This window comes from Macrobrachium rosenbergii, chromosome 16 (genome assembly GCF_040412425.1).
Source record: "Macrobrachium rosenbergii isolate ZJJX-2024 chromosome 16, ASM4041242v1, whole genome shotgun sequence".
NCBI classification, from domain to species: domain Eukaryota; kingdom Metazoa; phylum Arthropoda; class Malacostraca; order Decapoda; family Palaemonidae; genus Macrobrachium; species Macrobrachium rosenbergii.
The window spans coordinates 21033726-21053893 of NC_089756.1; the positions used below are offsets into that span (position 1 = coordinate 21033726).

Sequence of the window (20168 nt, forward strand, 5' to 3'; positions counted from 1 at the left end):
ATATATATATATATATATATATATATATATATATATATATATATATATATGCATAAATATGAGAAATTAAAAGGCCCTCAAAACAAGAATTGATACAAAAAATAAACATACATTTAGGTTGACACTAAACCAACCATGATTAAAGAAGGTAGGTGAGAATAACGATTTTGTTCCTTACTAGTTCATCACTCCAGGGGAGTTTGTGTGTGTGTGTGTGTGTGTGCGTGTGTGTTGGGGGCGGGGGCCTACTTGCCGATACTTTGAAACATTTGAGAACAGAGAATAGGTCCTGAAACCAAATTGTCCTTGCAGTCGGATTTAAAGTAGCCTCGTAATAGCTGTCTGTGCCAAAGGATTATTCTGAACTCTGCCATCACTGAGAATATGAATCTGTACAGTTTAAAGGTATGGGTTGATTTCAAACTCTTGGCGGAGGTTTGCGCGGTTTCAGAGCGCTCCAGTTTCACCTGTAATTGCCCAGAGTTATGCACATACTTGCCCGAAGTTTTAAATTGAATCACAGCAAGTTGTTGAATGTAAATTGCTTAAACTGTGTGATTGACTGAAGTTTTATATATAATTGCTCTTGAGTCCTCCACAAGCTTTCTGGGGAATCGCATGTCTCTGCCTCAAGTGGTTATAAGAATTGTCTGAATCTTCTCGGGTGATGTTACGTTTCGTCACTTATTTACTTCAGGTTTTGCAATATTTGAAAATTTTTTCATTCAACAGGTATTCGTAGGTAAAATATAGCAAAAAGTTGCGAGGTTTCTATATATTGACGGTGTTTTTTATTTGTTCCTTATAATAATAATAATATTAATAATAATAATAATAATAATAATAATAATAATAATAATAATAATAATAATAATAATAATAATAATAATAATTCTACTTCGGTACAATAGACCGAAAATGTTGCATGTTTTCCACGCACTGACGATGTTTTTTATTTGTTCAATGTAATAATAATAATAATAATAATAATAATAATAATAATAATAATAATAATAATAATAATAATAATAATAATAATAATAATAATAATGCTGTGAAGGTACAGTAGAACAAAAATGCTGCATTTTTTCCTTATACTGAAAATATTTTTTTATGTTCAATATAATAATAATAATGTTAATATTTCTACTTCGGTACAATAGAACAAATATACTGAATCTTTTCCATATAGTGACGATGTTTTTTTATTTGTTCAATAATAATAATAATAATAATAATAATAATAATAATAATAATAATAATAATAATAATAATAATAATAATAATTCTAGACCTGATGCAATGCACTGACAAGGCTTGTAGGGGTGGTGGGATGAGTAGAGGTGGGGGGTTTAGGAAACGTGAACAAAGTCACCTTTGTAACTTTAAAGGGACAAATTACTTGTGTTAATTTTGTGTTGCCTTAAGATCTGATACAGTGGCATCCCCTTTTAATTTTCTGTAAAAGAAAACTATTGTGCCGGCTTTGTCTGTCCGTCCGCACTTTATTCTGTCCGCACTTTTTTCTGTCCGCCCTCAGATCTTAAAAACTACTGACGCTAGACGGCTGCAAATTGGTATATTAATCACCCACCCTCCAATCATCAAACATACCAAATTGTAGCCCCCTAGCCTCGGTAGTTTTTATTTTATTTAAGGTTAAAGTTAACCATAACGGTGCGTCTGGCAACGATATAGGATAGGCCACCATCGGGCAGTGGTTAAAATTTCACGGGGCCCGGCTCATACACCATTATACCGAGACCATCGAAAGATATATCTATTTTCGGTAGCCTTGATTATACGCTGTAGCGGCTGTACAGAAAACTCGATCGCGCCGAAATATTTTACCTGTTGAATATTAATTTCGTTGCTTACGTTGTAAATCGTGCAGGAATGTTGCAATTACTGTACTTACGTGACTTTTCAACATGCGATTCTAAACATTTTGTTTTCATGACATAAATCATGGATTTTTTTTTTTTTTTTTTTTTTTTTGTCTAAGCTATGTTCTCCGTCTGTTGCGCGTGCCTTATTCAACTTGAGGCTGTATCATGCAACGCTTACAGTCAAAGCAAGCGAAATAACGTCCGGTCACGCACAAGCAGATATGGAAGGACAGGAATTTGACAATTACATTTATCAACTTGGGAAGTTAAGATAACGAGATGTTGCTCTATTGAGTATGTCACGGAACAAGTCAACTCTGAGTATGTAAGGAAACTATATATATATATATATATATATATATATATATATATATATATATATATATATATATATATATATATATATATATATATATATATATATATATATATATAATATATATAATATATATAATATATATATAATATACATATACATATACATATATATACACATACATGCACACACACATATATATATATGTGTGTGTGTATGTGTATATGTATGTATGTATGCGTATATATATAATTATAGCCTCAACGACCTCCTAACTTCACGATTTTTTCACACTTTGTAGACACACTTGTCACCACAAAGCCTGAGATCCAAAAGAAGAGACAAATGAAGAAATTCTTGCGGCCGTGGCAAGAATCGAACCGCGGCCGATATGTCAGAATGTGGTCAGGATGAAATAATGGAACGGTTTCTGTAAGGCTGCTGCCTACAAAACTCCTACAGTACATACTGAGCGAAACAAACAGGAAAATCTCTGTGTTGTCAGTTGCTTTCATTCCTCTAAGCGCTAGTGGGTCTGCCCCCCAGCGTTTCTAAATCCTTTTTTTCTTCATACAACACTCTTTAATACTCCTGTAACCTTCCCGTAACCCCCTGTCCAACTCTGTCTAGCTTCTTGTCATTCTATTTCGCAGGTGGCAGCGTAACTCCCTCCAGAGCACTACTTCTCACATTCATTCTGCAGAGGTCAGTCACTCTTACAGCTCTGTTCGCTGGCTTTCCTTTTGTGCTGTATGTTTATCTCCCAGCTTCTGTGTTCCCTAGTTCTTGTGTCATGTCTTCTTCCCTAGAGACGGGTCCAGCTCTTCCGTTCGGAGCAGACCCCACTGTTCGGCCTCCACTGATTCCTCCTCCGCCTTCCAGCTTGGGCAAGACAGGGACACAAGGTTGTACCACAGGATATTTCATTTATTACTTGCAGTGCACGGTGACTGATGTCTTAGGTCATTGGAATGGCAGTTAGTTTGCGACGTGTTTGAGATGACTGCAATTTGGTCATGTTGCAACATTGGAGTTAAATGTCATGTTGGCCATGCTGCAGCATTTGAAGGATGACTTCTATGTCATTCAGGGTGCGGCATCTAAGTTTGTTGCAGTTGCAATTCAGGTGCAGCATTTCGGAAAAACTGCAACTGCAAGAAACTTCAGTAACTTTTTCTGAATGTCAATTAACTTGCAGGATCTGCTTCGCGTACCTACTTGTACTGTTATTTCTCCGTCTGAAGGATTGACCAAATGAATGCGTGCTGTGAATTTATGAGATTAATTAATCAGTGACGGTAACATGACATTGAATTCCCGAAGAGAACATATAGTGGCGCGGAGCTAATTCACAAATAAATTTCTGAAGCGAAATCTCTTCTTGATTTGAATTGTGCACAATAACGCCCTTTGGACTTTGCATATCAGATTTGAAGTTTTGACAAAACACTGTACTTGAATATAAAAATTATTTATGTGATTTATGCTAATTTCCGTTGTATGCCTCGACCTTACAAATTGACACGTGAAGGGACAATATTAAGGCTTTTTCTTAACAGAGTTCGTTTGCAGAAGTAAGAACATTTCAAATGGTTTTTTTCATCTGAGCTATAAACAACCTGATTCATAAGCCGTTGCTCCGCAAGTGTACATCAGCAAACCAGTCTGCCATTTGTAATCACACACCGATATATTTACGAGTCATGAAAGGTCAGTGACTGTAAAAATAGCAATACCCAGTCATACCCAGTCCTCAGGGGTACCAGCAAGCGATATCTAAGACTTGGTTACAAATAGTGAAGGATCGTAGCCGGTAAAAATAGCGATAATTAGTCAGCCGAGGTACCAAGACCCGACTACAAAATAACGGAGGATCTCAGGCGATAAAAATAGACATTATCTTTATGCTAGTAACATTCGAGCCTCTTTCGAAGTCAGGGGAATTCTCGCGGGACGAAGGGTAAGTAAAGGAGTCTCAAGTACCATGCAACGATTTACGTAAGCACAGGGTTGACCAATAAAGACGCATGCTCGTCTCCCGCATTCTAATAAGTTTTCATTCGCCGTCCGCTTTCTGAAAACAAAGTTAACCTCCAGTTTTGAAATTATAGACTGTGATGAATGTGCCGAACGAATATCCTCAGGCATATAGATGTGCATGTGTGTATTAAACATTTAGAATGCTACTTCGTAAGTCTAGATGTTGAGCCTCTGATCTTTCCAGTATAGGCATATGTGTATAATGTATATATATATATATATATATATATATATATATATATATATATATATATGTATGTATATTTATATGTATATATATATTTATATATATACATATATATATATATATATATATATATATATATATATATATATATATATATATATGTGTGTGTGTGTGTGTGTGTGTGTGTGCATGTAAGTATGTACGTGTGCATGCATGCATGTATTAAACATTTAAAATTCTAATTCATAAATTCAGATGTTGGACCTCATATCTTTCCGACACATTTTACCACTTTGTAAGTTAAGAGCTTTCAATCTCTCTCCCCTTTTTTTATATTGATGGGTGGGAGACAGGGCGGGGGGGAAGCACTTTGAACACAATACCGTTAATGCCAGCGGTTGTCATATTACCCCGTTCACTCCAAATATCTGCCCCGTCAAGATCCTCTTAGATCAAATATTGGCGGTCGAGTGATTTTGTTCCACTCGCTTCCAGGTTTTCGTATAAAACCGTCGTAATTTAATTGGTTCTCGAGATACTCATTTACTTGCTCGCTCGGAATCTTCCTCTGGTGCGGCTGGCAACCTTCGCTTAATGTTCATCTTGTAGTTTCCTTCCGAGTCGTAAAATCCTCAAGAGGTCGCTTGATAGGCTTTCATTGTTTTTTTTTCTCATTTCGTTTCTTCTGTACTTTGTGTGTGTGTGTGTATATATGTATATACTTATATATATTTACCTATATATATATATATATATATATATATATATATGTGTGTGTGTGTGTGTGTGTGTATGTGTGTGTGTGTGTGTAAATATATATATATATATATATATATATATATATATATATATATATATATATATATATATATATATATATATATATATATATATATATATATGTGTGTGTGTGTGTGTGTGTGTGTGCAACTAGCGATGCTTTCACGTAACGAAAACGTAAACGCAACGCTACATGAAAAGAGAAACAAAAACGCGGCCTTGAACGCTATAGTAAATGAGACACATGACAAAAATCGTGGTTTTGAACGCTATATCAAATGAGACACATGACAAAAATGCGACCTTGAACGCTATGGTGAATGAGACACATGACAAACCGTGATCTTGAACGCGATGTATAATGAGAGTCATGACATTAAATTTTACGTTATCGTCCATGAAAAGAGAACGAAAATAATAGTAGTAATAATAATAATAATAATAATAATAATAATTATTATTATTATTATTATTATTATTATTATTATTATTATTATTATTATTAAACAAGTCGCCTTGCAGCGCAAGGCTGTAATATAATAATAATAATAATAATAATAATAATAATAATAATAATAATAATAATAATTATTATTATTATTATTATTATTATTATTATTATTATTATTATATTTACCAAGTCGGTATTTTCCACCTCAGGTAAGTCACACAGGCGATTAGTTATAAAAAGCAACCGCCCTTTAATGACACTCCCGAGTGACGTTACAGCAGCATGAAGAAATCTGTCAGGCCGGAAATAGCTACAATGAAGAAATATGGTCCGTATCTGGAATGAACTCGGTTGAATCGTTCGTAAAATGTTTGTATGCGATGCAGGGGAGAGATCGATTACTGCTATTGATAAAATGAGAGACTGATTAATAATGAATTTTTCTCTGACGTCTTGGAGAGAGAGAGAGAGAGAGAGAGAGAGAGAGAGAGAGAGAGAGAGAGAGAGAGAGAGAGAGAGAGAGAGATGGAAAATAAGTGTAGAGGAAATGCGCCCGCAAGACTGCGGGAGTTATCGTTACGCTAAAAAAAAAAAAAAAAAGGTTGACTTCCTTTCTTTTAGGGCTAATGAAGGCTGAAAATTACTTGATATTTCCTTTGTTTCATGAGAGAGAGAGAGAGAGAGAGAGAGAGAGTCAGTCTCCGTAGTACAATGTAGATATCATCTTCAAATTCATTCATATTTCCTTTGTTTTATGAGAGAGAGAGAGAGAGAGAGAGAGAGAGAGAGAGAGAGAGTCTCCGTAGTACAATGAAGACAATCACCTTCAAATTCCTTCACATTTCATTTGTTTTATGAGAGAGAGAGAGAGAGAGAGAGAGAGAGAGAGAGAGAGAGAGAGAGAGAGAGAGAGAGAGTGTCTCCGTAGTACAATGTGTAGACAATCATCTTCAAATTCCTTCACATTTCATTTGTTTTATGAGAGAGAGAGAGAGAGAGAGAGAGAGAGAGAGAGAGAGAGAGAGAGAGTCTCCTTAGTACAATGTAGACAATCATCTTCAAATTCCTTCATATTTCATTTGTTTTATGAGAGAGAGAGAGAGAGAGAGAGAGAGAGAGAGAGAGAGAGAGAGAGAGAGAGAGAGAGAGAGAGAGATGAGTCCAGATAAGCGGGTACAGCTCTTCATTAGGCACTAAATTGGAGTTGCATGCTCAGAACAGGTTTTGCTGACGTCACGCGAGCCGATGTGACTTCAGCGGCGTCAATGTCAAGAGGCTTCAGGCTCCTTTTCTGGCAAAAAATATTGTTTGTAGCAACTAGTATTAAGGACTGGGTGACAATTAGCAGGCGAAGGAGAAACGCACACGCTTATAATAGTAACATTCTGTATCTTTTTTTTTTTGTTAGTGTGTATGTGTGTGTTTGTGTGTTTTGTAAGAGGCGATTTTTCTTAACAAGGTTGGGTCCAAAAAGAAATTGTCACTATTGACTTTATGACTTGTATTGCTGTATTAGATTACTCCATGTGCAGACAACTTCCACAGTATCAGGGGCTTTATATATATATATATATATATATATATATATATATATATATATATATATATATATATATATATATATATATATATATATATATATTTTATATATTATGTATATATTATGTATATATAATTATATATATATATATATATATATATATATATATATATATATATATATATATATATATATGTATATATATAAACTTAGATTACCGAGGTAATGGACTATTGAGTCTGATCAGCACTTGGACGGGTTACCTCCGAGAAGCCCTGATCATCACCATCTCTACATCCGGTCATATCATTTCCATCCTCATTACACGCTTCAGTTGAGGTTCGTATCCTTTTTCATTTTACAATAAGTTTCTGAATTTAAAGTATTGATCCCTCTAAAATGTTGACATTAGTAAATGAAGTGTTCTGCTTTACTTGGTTTTAGTTTTCTGTAAAAGAGAAATATTGTGCCGGCTTTGTCTGTCCGTCCGCACTTTTTTCTGTCCGCACTTTTTTATCCGCACTTTTTCTGTCCGCCCTCAGATCTTAGTAACTACTGAGGCTAGAGGGCTGCAAATTGATATGTTGATCATCCACCCTCCAATCATCAAACATACCGAATTGCAACCCTCTAGCCTCAGTAGTTTTTATTTTATTTAAGATTAAAGTTAGCCATAATGATGCTTCTGGCAACGATGTAGGACAGGCCACCACGGGGCCGTGGTTGATGTTTCATTAGGCGCAGCTCATACAGCATTATACCGAGACCACCGAAAGTTAGATCTATTTTCGGTGGTCTTTATTATAAGCTGTAGCGGCTGTACAGAAAACTCGATTGCGCCGAAGAAACTTCGGCGCATTTTTGACTTCTTCCTTTTAATATCAAGTTCAGAAGAAAATATAAGAATGAAAAATAACCACTGTAAAGCAATAAATGCAGGAAAAATACAAGAGTAACTGGCAGCGCGCACACCATAAGCAGTAAAACTCAAGTGCAACATTTACGCTTTAAATGTGTGATGTGATTTGAACCTAGGTTGTACCTACTGCTTTACAACTATGCCTTGGAATACTCACGTAACTGTATACTGTTGATTTGTGTTTAATATTTCTAGATATTTTTTCAGTAATGAGGGAATGAATTTTTATATACAAAACTAAATCCCCTTAACAACACTATGTTAATTTGTAAAGAATATAATTCTTTCAGATATAATGCAAAGCTTTTGTCATTCATGATGAGCGCATTGTCGGAATGACATGCAACAATAAATACCCTTTCAAATAATTTCTATGCCAGTGTGATAGGTGGCATATCACATGGAGTTAATTACGGGTTAATTTGCACATAAGCACTATGATGGAGAAGTTAAGGAGGAGATGGTTTGCCAATGCGTCTCCCGTAATTGGATCTCTCTCTCTCTCTCTCTCTCTCTCTCTCTCTCTCTCTCTCTCTCTCTCTCTCTCTCTCTCCTCTCTCTCTCTCTCTCTCTCTCTCTCTCCTCTCTCTCTCTCCCTCCCTTCCCCTCTCTCTCTCTCTCTCTCTCTCTCTCTCTCTCTCTCTCTCTCTCTCTCTCTCTCTCTCCCCCCTTCCCCCTCTCTCTCTCTCTCTCTCTTGGTTTCTTCACTATCATTCTCCCTGCAGGGGGTAGTGCTATCAGTGTATCTCGCGTGGTGCACTGTGGGCATTATCAAAGAGTGTTTGCAGCGTCTCACCGGCCCCTAGCTGCACCCACTTTTTGGCTTTTTACTTTACATCCGTTTCCGTTGCTTCTCCATCATTTTTGCTTTCCAGCACCTCTTACTGATGCTGCTTCGTAGTTTAGCTGTTGGGTTTTTCTCCCAGGCTCACCTTTAGATCTTTGTACTTCATTTCCTGCATTTTCTGGATCTCTCTACTGTCCAACCCCTCCAATTCCTCCTTTTCACCGCCCCATGAATTAATTCTCTCTCTCTCTCCCTCTCCTGGGATTGAACCTGTCAGGGTAACCTTAATTTAATCTTCAGACACCGGCTATTTTGGGAGAGTCAAGTTGAAATTCTGTTGAATTCAGTCTCCTTCTCTGTTGCACGGGATGTATTTATGCAGCATCTTTGTATGTATGTATATATGTATGTATATATGTACGGATACATCTTTTTCTGAGCTAAATATCATTAAGCACATTACAAACGCAAGTTACCTAACAGGTTCAGAAATAAGAAGCACGCCGGTATGTATGTATGTATGTGTGTATGTGTGTATGGGTACATCTTCAGAGCTACAGAATATCGTTACGTGTACACGTTCGAAACACAAGTTACCAAACAGGTTCAGAACTGAGAAAAACACCATTCACATACTGTAGTTTTTATAGAATTATTTGCATCTCAGTATCTTGTGTTCTTTTTGTGGCACAGAATAACCAAACGGTTCTAGTGCCAGGTCATTAGACCAAACACATATAAATAAAATCAAATCTAGGGGTTCGTTCCTTTTAAAATTTCCTCCAAGTTTAAAATTTCTTCCAAGTTTAAAATTTCCTTAAAGTTTAAAAATTCCTTAAAGTTTAAAATTTCCTCAAAGTTTAAAAATTCCCCAAAGTTTAAAATTTCCTTTTAAAATTTCCTCAAAGTTTAACATTTCCTTTTAAAATTTCCTCGGAGTTTAAAATTTCCTTTTAAAATTTCCTCAAAGGTTAAAAATTCCTTAAAGTTTAAAAATTCCTTAAAGTTTAAAAATTCCCCAAAGTTTAAAATTTCCTAAAAGTTGCATGACTGATTTTGTTGCCACCCAGTGACTGAAGAGAACAAACTTTCAATAAAGTGAGGTCTTTCCCTTTCATGTAATTGGAAGAAGGCGTTGGTTACAAGGGGGAAGGGAGGAGGAGGAGGAGGAGGAGGAGGAGGAGGAGGAGGAGGAGGAGGAGGAGGAGGAGGAGGAGGAGGAGGAGGAGGAGGAGGAATTCTGGCTTTGTGTCTGTGTGTGTATGTGTGTGTCTTCCTAATGATCTAACTACATGAAGGCAAACGTGAAAAGAAAGTTGGTCAAAGTCCATAATATTTTCTTTTTTACAAAGAAATGAGTAACGTTTTGTTCACGATTAAACATGTTTGCATTTAATAACTGTTTTACACACACACACACACACACACACACACACATATATATATATATATATATATATATATATATATATATATATATATATATATATATATATATATATATATATACAGACATTTATATAATGTGTATACATATATGTATATATACATATATTTATACATATATATAATGTATATATACATATATTTATATAGATATACATGTATATACATACATATATATATATACATAAAATATAATATACTATACAATACATGAACGTGTTTTTGGCATACTGATTTAACTCAAAATTTTACGGAAAGTCGCAGGGAATTGAAAATTTACATGTGTACCTCACATATTCATTGAATTTTCAAGTCGAGGATTTGCGTTTACGAAAAAAGTTAGCTGTCAGTTTTAAAGGAAATAATCTCAGTTGTGCACTTGGGAATGAGGTTTCGAATTACGTCGTCTATCGTCTAATAAAATTTGGGGAATTTTTTTTTGCGCATGTCTGTGTGAATTTATGTAACGAAAAATACTAAATGATGAATATTTTTTATTTTTACATTTAACGTCTTTTACACACGAACGCACATTTCATATATATACACATCTGTGTGTCTATCTATATGTTTGTGTATATATATACTTAAACACACACACACACACACACACACACACACACACACACACACATATATATATATATATATATATATATATATATATATATATATATATATATATATATATATATATATATATATATATATATATATATATATATATAATATAATGTACAGTATATATAAAACACCTTATACACACGAATGCATATTTCATTTATTATCTATCTATCTATCTATCTATCTATCTATCTATCTATCTATCTATATATCTGTATATTTTTTTGTAATATACATACATACATACACACGCACATATATACATAATGTGAGTGTGAATTCGTTATGAAACTCATATACTAGCACATACACTGAAACATGTTACACACATATATACGCAATATTACAATATCTATAAGGACCTGTGGGATTCTATCAGTTTACGCTTGTATCACGGAACTGGTACAGGAAACGGCCAAATTTATTTGCATCGTAAATTCGAGATCATGAACTCGTTCTTGGTAACATACATCGTATAAATTTAATTGGCTCTATAATTTTACGAAGTACATGTGCATCGCACAGAACCCTGGGGATTTTTTTTTTATTGCAAACTATTAAGTACCTGAAACATTCCGTGTTTACTTCTCATTAAAAGTACAGTAAAGTTCATCGCCTAACGGAGAGAGAGAGAGAGAGAGAGAGAGAGAGAGAGAGAGAGAGAGAGAGAGAGAGAGAGAGAGAGAGAGATATTCTTGAAGGTGAAAGTGTTCCAGTTGGTAGCGTCGTTCTGTAGAGTAAAAAAAAAAACTCAATTTATCTCTTGGACCAAAGAGACAAAGCTTTGGAATCCCATAATTTAAGGTAGTAAGGCAAAGAGGGGTGACCGGGAAATTTCCCAAAGTCGTCACGTCCAACTGAGCAGTTTGACTTAGTTCTTTCAAATGATGCCGTAGTTTGTGACGTAATCTGTTTTCATTTATTAATATTTATTTAATTATTTATTTATTTGTTTGTTTTTATTTATTAAATTGTTTATTTTATTTATTTATTTATTGAGAGAGAGAGAGAGAGAGAGAGAGAGAGAGAGAGAGAGAGAGAGAGAGAGAGAGAGAGAGAGAGAGAGCCACTCTTATGGACAGTGGGAAAAGATATAACGTGCATTTGTTAATGCATTAACTGTGTTTGTGAGAGAGAGAGAGAGAGAGAGAGAGAGAGAGAGAGAGAGAGAGAGAGAGAGAGAGAGAGTATGTAGCTACTCTTACGAACAATGGGAAAAGCTATATCGTGCCTTACTTAATTTATGAGAGAGAGAGAGAGAGAGAGAGAGAGAGAGAGAGAGAGAGAGAGAGAGAGAGAGAGAGAGAGAGAGAGGTGCAATGTTGACGTGTTCTCAGGCACGTAGTCAAGTCTTCATATCCGATCTCCTACGAAATCGACCCTCACTTTAAGAAGAATCGGTTTGCAAAGGACACAATAGGTCAAAGGTTTCTGGCCCTCTATTGGCCTGAGTGGGTCACACTATGTTACCTTTATTGTACTTCGTATATTATTTTACTATATATATATATATATATATATATATATATATATATATATATATATATATATATATATATATATATTTTTACTTTGTGTGTATTCCAGTCTAAGGCTATTGAAACCTACGTTTGAATAACAGTACAGTATACGAAACGCAGAGAATCCTTGTTTACTTGATAATTATAATGCAATTATAATTATTATGATAATTATAAAGAAATTGCAGAATTACTTGGAAGTTGCCGTAATTTCTGACCGGACAAGTTAGCTTGTATATTTGGTTAGAACTCTGAATATTAGAAATGCCAAGTATAACATTTTGTACATAAATGTATATGCGTGTAATTATATATATATATATATATATATATATATATATATATATATATATATATATATATATATATATATATATATATATATATATATATATCCAATGCAGCACTAAGGAACGCGTGCTTGAGAATATCACTAAGTCCACGTCGGAAGGTGAGTGAGAACCGGGACTTTGAACAATTACTTTCGTAGTTTATTCTACATTTTTAAGTTCACACTGTGAACTTGAAAATGTAGAATAAACTACGAAAGTGCTTGTTCAAAGTCCCGGTTTTCACTCGCCTTCCGACGTGGACTTAGTGATATATATATATATATATATATATATATATATATATATATATATATATATATATATATATATATATATATGTACAGTATGTATGTATATATATATATATATATATATATATATATATATATATATATATATATATATATATATATATACACAGTATATATGTGTGTTCCATTGTGTCTTGGTCTCCGTAGAGGGTTAGTGCCGTCAGTGCACCCCGTGCAGCGCACTAGGCATTACTTAAGGTTCTTTGAAGCGTGCCTTCGGCCCCTAGCTCCAACCGGTTTCGTTCCTTTTACTGTAACTCCTTTCATATTCTCTTTCTTCCATCTTACTTTCCACCCTCTCCTAACAACTGATTCATAGTGCAACTGCGAGGTTTTCCTCCTGTTACACCTTTCAAACCTTTTACTGTCAGTTTCCGTTTCGGCGTTGAATGACCTCATTGGTCCCAGTGCTTGGCCTTCGGCCTAAATTCTATATTCAATTCAACTCACAGTAAAGTTTATCGACGATGTGATGTCCCACTTGGTACAGAAGAACACAGGACTCACAACCTCATCCCTTAAACCTTGAGAGCAAGAAAGCTATAGCCTCTTATGAAACCACCTTTTCTATTTGGGAAACGCGTATGGTGAAAATATGGTCAAGGCGAGTTTAAACATACACACACGTACACACTTTTTATGCAAGTATTTTGGTCGAGAAAGAAGCACTACACAGAATTAATCAAACTGTTTTTTAGGTGTCACTTTGAGAAAACGCAAGTTGTTTGCAGTTGCCTTTAAGAAACCTTTCTCACTCGAATCCTAATAAGGAAAGGCGCAACAGCTGAAGGTAAACTTTGTTCTTTTGAGGGGTCTTCACTCATATTTCAAATGAACCCGAGAACACGTTTGGAATACATAACTGACGAAGCATCACCGATATTCTTGAATGTCGCCAACTCGAGCATTAACCGGTTTGACGAGTCCGCTGTACCATTTACTTCTATATATGGAAGTTCCTCGTTGGGTGAGTGGTTTCCGTTCTCAGCTAGCACTCTGCTGGCCGCGAGTTCGAATCTCCGACCGTCCAATGAAGAATAAGAGAATTTGTTTCTGGTGATAGAAATTCATTTCTCGCTATAATGTGGTTCGGATTCCACAATAAGCTGTAGGGTCCCGTTACTAGGTAACCAGTTGGTTCTTAGCCACGTAAAATAAGTCTAATCCTTCGGGCCAGCCCTAGGAGAGCTGTTAATCAGCTCAGTGGTCTGGTTAAACTAAGGTATACTTAACTTTTCTATATATGGAAGGTCAGCCTTCTCCCAGAATCTGGAATTATTCTCCCTTCCTCCGTAGTTCCAGATTCATATAGATTGCCTATTTTGAAGGGGGGCAGCACTGGCATGCCTGTCTCGGCCCCTTCTAAAAAAAAAAAAAAAATAAAAAAATAAAAAAATCATGGAAAGATATAGAGAACCTTAAAAAGTTAGATTTCTTTATAAATCTGTTTTGTGAGGAAATTATCCGCGCCAAGCGTCTTGCCAAAATCCAGTTCCAATGAGATGGTCACAAGTAATTCAGTTTTTCCCGCTGTAAATAGCTGGTACAGGTTCAATCTTGTTCCAGCTGTCGAAATATAATTTTCCGCGTAAATAGACTACAGTATAGTCACTATAGCTTAAACTTCGTTTCTGATGTTCAGTTTTTATTTATTTATTTGTTGGGGTTCAATTTTCATTTAATTGTTTTTTTTTTATACTAAAGGGCCTTTTCCTTTTTTTGTAGACGAAGATTGCTGCATGCCTATAAATCCATCATCTTTCCGTAAGTAATTGTCTATAATAACCATTCTTCACTTAATTCTTTGCGGTTCTCTTTGTGTTTCAATATTTCGAGATGTACCAAGTTTTCCACCATTCTTCGTGACCTGTCGTCCCTGTAGTGAAGTTAAGCCACATTGGTTCCGGTCCGTTGATGGATGGGTGAAGTTAAGCCACATTGGTTCCGGTCCGTTGATGGATGGGTTGCCAATGAATTCTAGATGCCATTGTACCCATACATGCTCCCCTGAACAATAGCATGGGTACTTAGGCATGGACTCCTTTAACAGTATAACACCCGACACCCCCCCCCCCGTCATAAAAAAAGGAAAAAAAAAATGGAGGCTTATATCAAGCATAAGAAACAAGACGTGACAATTAGACAAATTGAATGACAGAGTAATTATCATTATTACAAAAAGTTTTGCCTACCTAGCCAGACCCACTCCACCCCACCACCCAAAAAGAAACAGAATCCCACTGTCCATCCCCAAAAATATGTATATATACATATATATATATATATATATATATATATATATATATATATATATATATATATATATATATATATATATATATATATATATAAAAAATTAATATTATTCTGGATGCCCGTGTGAGTGCACAGGTTTTCCTGTACAAATTGCTTTTGCTTGAAATCTCAGGATGTAATAAACGCTGCCCAAATGGATGGACCGTGATATGTTTACGGTTACTGAGAGAGTTAGTAAGAGCAATTACTATGCACGTCCGGCCTGGCCTGCGAGTGGCCTTCCATGCAACAGTGTTGAGTTTCGTATTGAAAAGGGGAATTTGCTCCCTTGCGGACGGTTTCCAAGGTAACTGACGTCAGTGCCCACTACTGCTACTAATACTACTGCTGCTACTACTACTACTACCGCTATTATTATTCTGAATTGATTTTACAATGTCTCTAGGGAAAGAGAATCATTAGATGAATTGAAAGGACTTATAAAATCGATTTGGCTGATTTATCTGTTCTTTTCAACAGAACTTAAATGAGGGTCTACTCCCTTCATGTATTATTATTATTATTATTATTATTATTATTATTATTATTATTATTATTATTATTATTATTATTTTAGAAGAAGACCCTCTTTGAGACTTCCTGCCTTTCTTTGCAGCGAATTATTATTATTATTATTATTATTATTATTATTATTTTAGAAAAATGCCCTCTTTGAGACATACTGGCCTTCTTTGCAACGAATTATTATTATTATTATTATTATTATTATTATTATTATTATTATTATTATTATTATTAATATTATTATTATTATTATTATTACTGTAAACATAAGGAAAACACTGGTATAACGATTAGCTGAATACTATAATCGCCAGAGTTCTTTTGTTCCATTATATTTGTTGGTTTTTTGGCAAATTATTCATAATAATTATTTATGACATCACTACTTCTGGGGTGTGAATTATGGAGAAATATTTCTTGCATAATGAGTAGTTTTTTCTTCAATAAATCTTTCAAAATACAAAGTTTTACGAACAAACTGTAAAAGTCTTTGTCAACTATTCGAAAACTATCCACTGCCCAAGTTTATATTACGAACCTGTTTTTCAAGTTACCAAGAACAATAAAATTTAAGCATTGTTGAGAATACATTCTTGAAGGCTTTCCTTTGTAGTTTGTTAGCCTGAGGATGCCAGTCAAATGCTCTCACGCACTCTGGTGTTATACAAATTTCATGGAAGAGGAACTTACGAATGCAGTTCTCTGTTGTTTTGTATTTTTTTTTTCACTTGTTTGTGGCCGTTTCGGGATATGCAAATTAGAATATATACTTTAGGCCACAGACCAAGCGCTGGGACCTATGAGGACATTCTGCGCTGAAAATAATATTGAAATAGTTGTTAGGAGAGGGTGGGAAGTAAGATGGAAGTAAGAGAATACGAACGGTGGTACACTAAAACGAACGAAAGGGGTTGCAGCTAGGGGCCGAAGGGACGCCGCAAAGAACCTTAAGTAATGGCTCCCAGGGGGCAGGATAGATAAAGCTTACGATCATTCTGCTTCTCGTCTGATGTTCTATATTTACTTTCCTGCCAATTTTCAGAGTGCTCAATAAATTAGGTTGAAAATTATGTAATACACATTTAAATTTATAGAAAATACAGGGCAATAAATAGCAATCTTTAGGTTTTGGTAGTACAAGTCAATCCAATTTTCCAAAACACAATGTTATTATTATTATTATTATTATTATTATTATTATTATTATTATTATTATTATTATTATTATTGGTGAAGAAATCCACAGTGGTGTAAATGTAAATATATATTTCACACACACACACACACACACACACACACACACACACACACACACACACACACACACACACACACACACACACACACACACACACACATATATATATATATATATATATATATATATATATATATATATATATATATATATATATATACAAACGCTTGTATTTATATTTCTAATATATATTTACGTTTACACCACTGTGGATTTCTTCACCAATTAGCGATTGATGCTACTATGAGATTTTTAGGGATTATTGTTATTATTTTATTATTATTATTATTATTATTATTATTATTATTATTATTATTATTATTATTATTATTATTATTATTATTATTATTACAACGACCATAATATTAAGCAGCATTAAACAATTCTTCCCTCCAAAAATGCTTATTAGCCAGTTCGAAAGTAATATGAATAAGATTGTCCTTTTACGAGGACATCTACAAGTGTCAATAAATAAAAAAAGGAGGATCATGGACATAAAAGAACATGATTTAAAACCGAAGGTAAAAGACCCCTAGTGAACAGTTTCACAGATTCTCTTCTTTGTATTTTTATAGGAAGAGGTTTTTAATTGCTTCGCAAATGAAGACGGGTGGTGCTGGAATGATAATAGTTAGTGAATCCGGTTATACAATGGAGAAGGCACAAGAGTCGTGTGTTTGTTAATAAGGAAAATTGACTTGTGTGTGTGTGTTTTTTTTTTCATATTTTATGAGGATCATTTTTCGAGCGTAAGGGATGAACGAGAGGGCACAATTACACCTCTTTCTGAGAGTTGAAGTTGAAGGTTATGTTTGAAATTGTGTATAATTCGTGGGTGTATTGTTTTTCTCTTTGAGGTTCATTTTGAGATGATTGTTTTTTTTTGTTTTTGTTTTTTCTTAGTTTACATCTGGGAAAGACATGTGTATATATATATTATAATATATATATATATATATATATATATATATATATATATATATATATATATATATATATATATATATATCAGTATTGTCCCCTGAGAGTATATTGTGATTTTTAGCCAAATGAGTTTTGAAGGCCACTCCTACCTTGACACCGGCCTGTGGGCGGATATGTAGTCTCTAACGTTTGTGTATGTTCGTCAGTACTGTTCCTGTAGTATATATATTTGCGACTTCTAATTCTCTGTATCAGTCCTTCGTCAATGGCTTGGAAATAAAGTCGAAACCGGTCAGGACCTACACCCCGTCTCTTATTTTTCACCTGTGGTAATGTGTGATAAATGAATCTCGTACAAAAGTGGTTATAATCATATACTGTATATATATATATATATATATATATATATATATATATATATATATATATATATATATATATATATATATATATTTCATATTTATATACACACTATATGACTGTGAAATATTTTTTGTTAAAACAGAATTTATCAAATATAAGGGAGCCCATAGGAACGCCAAAATGTGGAAAATAAAGGCTATATTTCTCTCTCCCCATGCCGTTCGGTCTCTGAAATACAGCCTTTATTTTCCACAATTTGGCGTTTCTATGGGCTCCTATATTTGATATATTATATATATACAGTATACTGTATATACATATATATATATATATATATATATATATATATATATATATATATATATATATATATATATATATATATATATATATGACGCGCCTGTTTATGTATGATCACCAACATTAATATCGAATTCACTTTTTCCCGGGGAGAGCCTACATTCAAAGGGAACTGTAATTGATGAGTGATTTTCCACCCTCTGGATTCTGAACTTATTATAATTCCCTTTGGTGGGAATTATACCCTATGGTACAGTATCCTAATGTTTGTGAATGTGTGTGTATGGTGGTTTGTATGTGTGTGTGTATATATATATATATATATATATATATATATATATATATATATATATATATATATATATATATATATATATATATATATATATAAAGCAATGCCATTTGAAGAAAAGAGAAACGACAGGGTGGTGCTAGGCCTTTCGACTTATTGTCCTTAGTAAAGGACAATAAGTCGAAAGGCCTAGCACTTCTCCGTAGTTTCTCTTTCCTTCATGGGCATTGCTTTCATTTATATATTCATCACGTTCCATATCTTCGTGATTTATATATATATATATATATATATATATATATATATATATATATATATATATATATATATATATATATATATATATATATATATGTGTGTGTGTGTGTGTGTGTGTATGTAGTATGTATGTAAATATATATATTACTGGCGTATCTGAAGAATAAGACTGTACGTCTTGGAAGGCTTGTACTTTGTAAACTAAAGAATGTGGAGTCTAAACCATCCCGTGTTATTGAAGCCTTGTGCGAGTACTGTGAATATACAAACACAGTGAAGTTGTGTGGCTGTTTTGCTATATAAATACATATATATATGTGTATGTGTGTGTGTGTTATGCCAAATATATTCTAGTCACCTTTCCTGCTCTGCGCCATGTATGAATGACATTGGGGCTTTTACTTTAACCTGAATGAAGGTCAAAATACTTCGCACTAGACAGATGCTCTGCGTTACGCCCTATTGTCACCGCCGTTGTAATAAAACCCGCAAGGCCTACTGGAAATCCCTTAGGCCTTTAGCGTCAGTGGCGTCGCCCTTGAATTGCTCAACATATTTACAGTGAAGGAAGAGAGAGAAGCTTAAGATAACCTTAGAATAGAACACAGAATTTAGCCTGAAGGCCAAGCGATGGGACCTATGAGGCCATTCAGCGCTGAAAGGGATATTGAGAGTAAAAAGGGTTGAAAGGTGTCAAGGGAGGAAACCTGGCAGTTGCACTGTGATCAATTATTAGGAGAGGGTGGAAAGTAAGATGGAAGAAAGAGAATATGAACGGAGGTAGAGTAAAAGGACTGAAAGGGGTTGCAGT

General features: G+C 34.3%; 1 protein-coding gene across 4 annotated transcripts in view; it reads left to right on the top strand.

Moving 5' to 3' along the window:
• The window catches only part of LOC136847172 (uncharacterized), a 251670-nt gene that overhangs the window by 213752 nt on the left and 17750 nt on the right, over window positions 1-20168 (top strand). For 2 of the 4 annotated variants that reach the window (XM_067118594.1, XM_067118593.1), the window contains one exon: window positions 2859-2910. The exons of the other annotated variants lie outside the window; for them this stretch is intronic. The gene's annotated coding sequence lies outside the window, so the exon portion shown is untranslated. The remainder of the gene's footprint in view (window positions 1-2858; window positions 2911-20168) is intronic. 4 annotated transcript variants of the gene reach the window in all.